Consider the following 8,713-nt stretch of genomic DNA (forward strand, 5'->3'; position numbering starts at 1 on the left):
ACAGAATACCTTGCTATAACCAATAAAACATATCACAACGTGAATTAAACATCACAATATATAGATATTGTAAGGTTCAATTTCCTTGATTTTTCAATTATCTGTCGTACGCTTATGTGTTCTCTAGTATTGCGTCCAGGTACGCAACCGGTCTATTTGTTAGGAGTTTTAGATATAGGTAGGTTGTATATCCAACAATATTCAACTTAAAACCAAAATAATGTACACCCATCAAAATGTCTCAGGAACACCACTATTATTCAACATTTTTCAACAAAAACTTAAACACTTTTTGTTATTACATACTATTTAATTTAAAAACTTGTTGTATACAAATCAAGGTGCACTATTATATTAAGACAAAAGCGACAGTGCCTTAAATTTGTACGAATAATGGCTCCAAATTGTAAAAATAGTATTTCAAATTTCGTCGGTATACTGCGAAAACCAGGTAACTGAAAATTTTTAAAATATTGAGTTAAGTATACCAAAATTCTCAGCTTTTTCCGCTCTACATATAGGTAAAACCCAATAAATGATACGGCTTACCATTCAGCAGAAAACTTGTGTAACAAACAAATAAGTTACACCTAACCAACTTTTCATTTTCAAATAAAACAATATATCGCTACTTAGTTCCATAAAATTAAAGTTCTGTTGCATGTAGAACAAAGTAAGCCCACATATATTATTATGCCAGACAACAATATATTTCTACTACTGCATACCATATTCAATAAAAAGGTGATAAGTGTCTTTAATACATTTTACGTGTATGATTTATTAAAATTTCTCTTTCATATCGACTAGTAAAAACCTTTAAGTACACTTACTTCATTCTACCTGAAAACGGGTTGAGTTAAAATTTAGAAATGATTACTAAGCTAAACCCATAAATGATCTTTATGGTGTTAAAAAAGTTAAAAAATTATGCTAAAATTAAAAAGACTATTAAATAAAATTGCTTGTCTTCTATATTTATGACTAGAAAGAAAGCTAACTTCAAAGAATGGGTAATAAATGTCGCAAAAAGGAGGCGTGCTAAGGGTTTGCCTTATGAAATAAAAAAAGAAGAGGCCAGCAAAATTGCCAAAACCAGTTAATTGTTCAGAGTGCGTTTACAAATGTGCCAGTTATTGCAGCGAAGATTACAGACAAAGACCATGTCGTGATTTTCCGTAAAAAAACCAAGTGCATTTTCCAAAAAGTGTTACTTTTCTTTGAATGGTCAAGACATACAGGTATGTGAGAAATTTTTTTGTAAGACACTTTGTATATCAGCGTCGTTAATACAAGATGTTGTAAGGAAAACTGATATTCTAGGCTGTTAAGCAGATACGGATAAAAAGGCAAGCATACACCGCCAAATAAAACAAACAGTGAAACCTGAAAAATCGTGAAAGTTCATATTGAGTCTTTTCCAACCATGGGCCCACATTATATTCGCCAAAGTTCAAAGCGTAGATATTTGGACAAAAATTTAAGTATAAGAAAAATGTACCAACTTTATATAAATGACTGTGGGCAGAAGAAACTGGAAGGTATTAGCGAAATTACATATCGAAGAATATTTTCTAACGACTATAATTTAAGCTTTTTTTGTTCCTAAAAAATATCGATGTTTAGTTTGTAATAAATATGATAGGGCTAATCCAACTGACAAATCAAATCGAAGACAGTTACAGAGAACTTCAAAAAAGAAAAGAAGTATGTAATCTTGAAAAACAAAATGATAAGAAAAGATCTAATAAACAACGGGATTTTGTTTCAATTACTTTCGATCTACAGGCCGTACTACAGATTCCAAGCGGATTGACTAGACAACTATATTATTCTCGAAAATTATGCGTCTACAATTTGTGTGTATATTACCACCAAATGCAGCTTACTGTTTTGCCTGGTCAGAAATTAACGGTAGACGAGGAAGTTCTGAAATAGGAAGCATTATACTCCACTACTTATCAAAATGTGTTAGAATATGTAAGTGAAATAAGTTTATTTTCTGATACCTGAGGAGGACAGAATCGTAATCAGCATATTGCATATTATGGGATGTTCAAAACATAGACCATTTAAATATTATTGAACACAAATTTTTAGGGTCTGGACATTCTTATATATGGAAGTTGACTCTATGCATAGTAGTATCGAAACAGCTAAAAAACACAGAACTATCTATGGGATGCCAGATTACTTGTCTGTTTTTCAAAATGCAAGAGGAACTAAAAATATCAAGGTTGATGATAAGAAAGTATGTATAGAACCATACAAATGTAAAGAATTTAAATACTACGACTTAAGAAAAAATAATGTGGTTGAAGATAAAAAGAATGAGATTCGTGAAAGAAGAGACAAACAGAATCTATTTTAATTATGACATGTCAACAAGGTTCAATTATTTTCTTACTGATACTGCTCGGCAGTCAACAAGAAAAAAGCACGCCAAGTTATCAACTAATACAAGCAATCTTGAAGAACTTAAGCGACTTTATAATGCACATTTGCCAATTAGCATAGCAAAAAAGAGAGATTTGGTACAGCTATGTAATAAAGGAGTGATACCAGAGGAATATCACGAGTGGTATCCTAATTTGAAAACGGGAAATGATGTAAACGACATCTTGCCAGAACCTGCTTTCAGTCACGAATCGGACGAGGAAGCGTCATAGTAATATTCGTATTATTATAATATATAATATTAATATTATTATATTCGAAATAAATTTGTTTTTTCTATAAAACTGCCGATCATTCATATAAATAATAACTATAACTACAAACAGCTGTTAATAAAATTTTCAGGGAAAACCAGTTAAATGTCATAAATATCGACTAATAACTTAAAACACTGCTATTCCCTAGTAAAAGCCTCATATCTCGATCACAAAACTGGAAAATAATACACCTGGTTCATTATATTTGTGTTAAATATGTTATTTGAAGAGTAACTGATTTATTTAGTTTTACAGGTAAAACCAGGTAAGTGATGATAGCATTTCCAACTTAAATTTAGGACTGGTCAGATAGGTGTCTCAACTTTTTCAAACTAATGATAGAATATCATTTCAGATATATGCATCTTTCACTAGAATACCTAATATCAAAAACAAGCTGACTGCTTAATTTAGAATAAAAACTAAATAAAAACGTTTTTTCTCGATTTCGGTATTCCGACATTTACCTGGTTTTCGCAGTATACCGACGATTTTAAAAATAGTCTGTATTTACTTTAAAATTTTATTAAAACAAGATTATTAAACGAAACGATAGTCATGGAGCGTCGGCATTTAACACATACATAACACATAAATACATGGAATTCGTCAACGTGCACTACTCCTCGATAGAATCGTTATGTGGTAGAATAAGCTCACCTAAATGTGCATTCAACTGCACTTGAACTCTGTGAAGCCTTAGAAAATATCCACAGCATTACTGTATTTGGCCAAACTTTGAAAAATAGATTTCATGAAATTAGCCTGCACGCAAGACCTTCCTCCATTAAGGGTTCCCATGTTACGTCATGGAAATCGTGGACTCAGATTAAGGTGGGCACAACAACATGTGCATTGGGGCTTACAAGAATGGAGTTTTGTGTTATTCATAGATGAAGCTAGGTTTTGTGTCTACCTTGATTCAAAAAGACTGAGAGTTTGGAGAGGACCTGTTCGACAAGAGAGACTCAGTTATATATAGGGGGTTCGTCCATATCCTTCTCTATCTTTTGTCCTTCGTATGCATGTAGAGGCGTCATGTAATTTGTTTGACTATTTCTGTCCAATTATTTCTCTCCTGCGCGTGTTGTTTTGCTTCGGATAATGAGTAACCGGTCATGTCCTTTATTTGGTCCATCATACTGGAAATTTTCCTCTGGATCTTTTACCACTACGTTACCTTCAACTATCGTTCGCTCCATGCCTTTTCTTATTCTAGTTATATGTCCAAAATATCTCAGTATATTTTGGTTTATAGTTGTGATGAGACTAGTTTTTATGTTAAGTTCTGCTAGAATTGAGGTATTTGTGCGATGGGCAGTTCATGGTATGTGCAACATTCTACGGTAGACCGACATTTCAAATACCATTATAGGCTTTGAATCGGCTTTTTTTATTGTCCAAATTTCTGAAGCATAGGTGGCGATAAGAAATATCAATGCTCGAACAAGGCGTAATTTTGTGTTTTTTGTGATGTCAGTGTTCTTCCAAATGTTTATGAGTTTGGCTGTTGCCGATCTGGCCATTGTGATGCGTCGACGGATCTCGTCGTCGCATCCTCCACTGTTAGTAATAACGGAGCCTAAGTAATTAAATTGCCTGACCATTTCGTAATGTGTCATGTTTCTTATCTCTGCTTGGGTATTTCTGATTCTATCGATGATCATGACTTTGGTTTTCTGCATATATATTTTCAAACCATATTTCGTACTCACCGTGCCTAGCCTATTCATAATTTGTTTCAGTTCTTCTATTGATCAGGCCAATATAACAGTGTCATCAACATAACCTATGTTTTTGATTTTTCTTTCTCCTATCGTTGTAACACCTTGCAAATTCTCGAAAACTTGATGCATAATATGTTCACTTTATATATTGAATAAAATAGGGGATATTATGTATCCCTGTTGAACTCCAGATTTTAATTTGAAGTTTTTCGAGACAGCAATATTAACTCTTACCTTAGCAGTAATACTTACATATAAAGAAAAAAACTGGTTTCATAATGAGAATAGTACACTTTTACCGTGGCCAGCAAAATCGCCAACTATTAATCCCATCAAGCACGTATGGAAGAGGACGAATCAGAAACTTCAGAGACGAATTGCTCCTCGTCTGCACACTCTTCATACTAGACAAGGTCTTCAAGATCTTCTTACACGACAAAATTGATAATCTAATTTTAAGCATAATAAAGTGGTGTCAAGCTGAAATTAATGCTGCTGGAAGAAAAACAAATTTTTAAACAATATTTTTGTTGTTCGACTTTTATGTTAAAAATCTCCATTAAATGCTTCTATATTTTGTTGATTATTTCATCACAGAGGAATCATATTACACAAAAATTAGAAGAAATTCTTTGCTGACTAATCAGGCATTATAACGGTATCTCAGTTTTTAAAATCAAATTAGAATTAATTTATAATGAGAAATAAAGTTTCTATTTCTTAAATATTTTTGATGTGTATATTTTGTGTGTAATTTTGTTGTTGTGGACCACTATTTTGCCATTGAAAAAATATACCCTCCTTAACTTGAGTCAGATGATTCGATGAGATCATGATATTGTTTAGCTATGGCTAATTGATTAGCTATATAAGTGAATGGATATTTTTATACAGAAACGTCCCCGCACTATATCAAGTATTTTTTTTATTGTGCAATGCAGTTTCTCGTAGTTTTCTCAACACTTTGCAGTATTTATTATGACGTCCCACGGAAACAAACTTTTCTTGTTTCAAAACTTTAAAGTACTTAACTTTAACATTTAAAAACATACCTCGTATATGAGTTGTAAAATATAAAAAATCTTAAATTTTAAAACTCTTGAAGTTAATTTTAACTTTCAAGTTCAAAGTTTCAAAGTCTTTCAATTATAATTAATTATTCTAACTTTTATTTATGTTTTCTTTTTAACGCGTTATTTGAACTAACAAATAGGATGTAATCATTAAAAATTTGCATCCCATGTAAATATAAAAAATATCATTCGATATTTTTTTATATTAAAAATGGGACAATCAATCACATGTAATTAAATTAAATATGGTAAAGTTTTTGGACGGGAAGCCATTTTTAATGATTATGTAACCGAATAGGTGACTTTGTAAAATGATTTACGTCATAAAAACTATGAACTTCTAACATAGTTACTCAAAACTCTATTAATTTAATTTTTATACTGCTGTAAGTATGTTAAAAGTTAATTTTTTTATTTTTTATTATTTTTTACAATACCCTGTACGATAATGGCTATTAACCCTAGTTTTAAGTTAATTCTATCATTTTTTTATATAAACCGCTCCGTTTTATCAGAAAAACTTTTATCTCAATATAATTAATGTTTGAACATTGTCGTAATAGTTCTAGTTTGCTTTCCGAATAACTTTGTTATTACCGTTCTCTGCTTTCGACAAAAAAAGATTTTTTTATTCCAACAGAACCGGATCCTCCTTCTTTCTACCTACTTCCTGCTGGTAGGCAACAGTAGCAATATATTAAAGTTAATGATACTTTTTATTGTTATTCTTGTCTTTTTGTGGGTGACCTATATCAGAGCGTACAAATTAGCTAATAGGAAAAAGCTTGCCACAGAAAGTAAGGGGAAATGAAAACAAGGTAGAGCTCCTTTTTGTTTTCTTAATAAGATACAGCACAAAAATAGGATGATCTCTGGCGTTTTCTAGGTATTCAGTTGAGTACATGTAAAAACATGAGGAATTTTTCTACTTTAACAGTAAAACACGTCCTTTTAAAAAAATAAAAATTACTAAAATACTTTTATAAATAAATATCAAAAAAATACTCTAATAAGAGGGATTGCTTTATGTGTGTATGTGTGGAGAGGTTAGCTTCGAATTATGTTCATTGGTCACAGACTTTACTGACTTAAAATTAAATGTATTGTAATATACCTATTTTTAAATAGTATCATAGTATGTACATGTGCGTATCAAATATATTTTAGTGACTATTTCAAATTTTTTTACGCTTTTTGTGCTAAATATTTATTTTTGTTCTCCTGAAAATCAATTGAAAGATCATACATTGATTTTTTGAATAAGGCAATTAATGAATATATTAACTGGACCCGCAATGTGTAGTTTATACAATTTGAAAAACATTTCTTTGGATGATGCCATGTGTTTGGTACATTCGAAAAATATGTAATTTAAGCCTCCCACTGAAGTGTTGCTACACTCACAAGAGGGGCTTTGAAATACTCCTATTTTAAATAGATGGACTGGAAAGCAACCGTAATGAATTTTAATTCTAGTAATAGTGGAATAATTGATTTGGAAGGAGAAAAGGTTAGGCGAGGAATGCTATTGGGCAGAGTTGGATGAATTGAATAATAATGACTGTTATGAGCATTAGTAATACTTTTCTATAAAGTTCCCCATTTATTCCTGGCATCTTTCTTTATTAACTGTGAGAAAAAATCATTATTACTTTCAATCGTTGCTTCTATTCGAATGTCACAAGCACTTTTAACTGTCATATCTACTTCTTAATTGTCAGTAATACCTGCATGTCCCTTAACCCAAACAAATTTAATATGTTGTTGTTTTTGCATTAAAGACCATAGTTTAGACTTCAGTTTTAGTGTTGCAGTTTCGCAACGATATATAAACATTTATATAATATTAACAGACTTTATGGTAGTTTTGATTCCCCCCTTATTCCAAGATTACAGCTTACAGCCCATACAAAAATACAGCTGTGTTAAAAACTACAAATTTACAAAACGAGCCATCTGTAAAATGACACAGACGTGTATTTGAGATAAGAATAAGATAAGAGACGGGCTCCATATGCCATATGAGACAGACGTGCGTTTTGAATTAAGGGTACCTGAGACACTTCGCTTCGGTCTTGTGCATAGTTGAGTTTTGTGTCCCAAACGACAGACACGTAGGTTTGGGTTGAGGGTTGTGCATCCTACCACACAAACTTCGCTTCGTTCTTGTGGCCGAGAGAGTCGATAAATGCAGTTGGGGTGGAAGCTCGTCCATTATCAAAGTTGTGTGGTTCCTGTACGTCGCTGAAGACGTCTTTTTCGATAGCGGTTGGTTCTATCATTTCATTGGGTATGGTACAATACACCATTTATCTTGTTGCTGCATATATGAAGTACGTTTACTTAGTATATAGATTTCATGTTTGTTTAGAACTGTATCTCAGTTGTTCCGCGATCGCGATTGAACATTGTCAATTGAACATTTTGCATTTGTTTTGTTTTATTTACTGTATTCTATATTTGTATTTTGTTAAAACCGATTGTATTTCATATGTGTTTTGTATTAATAATTTTATTAATTATTGTATGCACCGCATTATTAATTTGTTTTTACAACGTTGACTTATGTATTCGTAATTAGGTTGTTTTTTTTGTAATATTATTAATTTGTCTTTTATTTTTTTATGTATAGTATATTTGTGGCTATGGTAGGTTTGTCTTGTAGTTGTTAAATACCTCGTAGTTGTCGCTTTGTTTGATCCATTAGTGTTCTACCCCTTAAATGGTTATCTTTTTGGTGTCGTTTCATATTAACTAATATTTAAGTTTGTATAAACTCTTGTTTAGTTTTAATTGTATGTTTGGTTACGTATATTTATGTTTGATTTTACTTCTTTGTAAAATAGAGTTGTATATAATCCTGGGCTTTCATTTTTTTATTTTAATATACATACCCAATGCGAAAGGGAGAAACCGGCGAGTTCTAGATTAATTTGAATATCTTCTCTTCCCTTTCTGATGACCCCAATTGTTATATTGAGGTCATGGTATGTGAAGAATGCAACATTTAGTATTATATCGTTTTAAAGTGTTTAATTGGAGATTCAATGGGTGCTTGCAAAACCGATTTGGAGTTACATAGAATTACTCAGACAGCTCTCTTAATTGGATTTTTTTACACTAATCAAGCATTCTATTTATTGCTAAAGCTTCTGCTGCATAATTTGTATATATATATATATATATATATATATATATA

Source organism: Diabrotica undecimpunctata, chromosome 6 (genome assembly GCF_040954645.1).
Source record: "Diabrotica undecimpunctata isolate CICGRU chromosome 6, icDiaUnde3, whole genome shotgun sequence".
Lineage (NCBI taxonomy): Eukaryota > Metazoa > Arthropoda > Insecta > Coleoptera > Chrysomelidae > Diabrotica > Diabrotica undecimpunctata.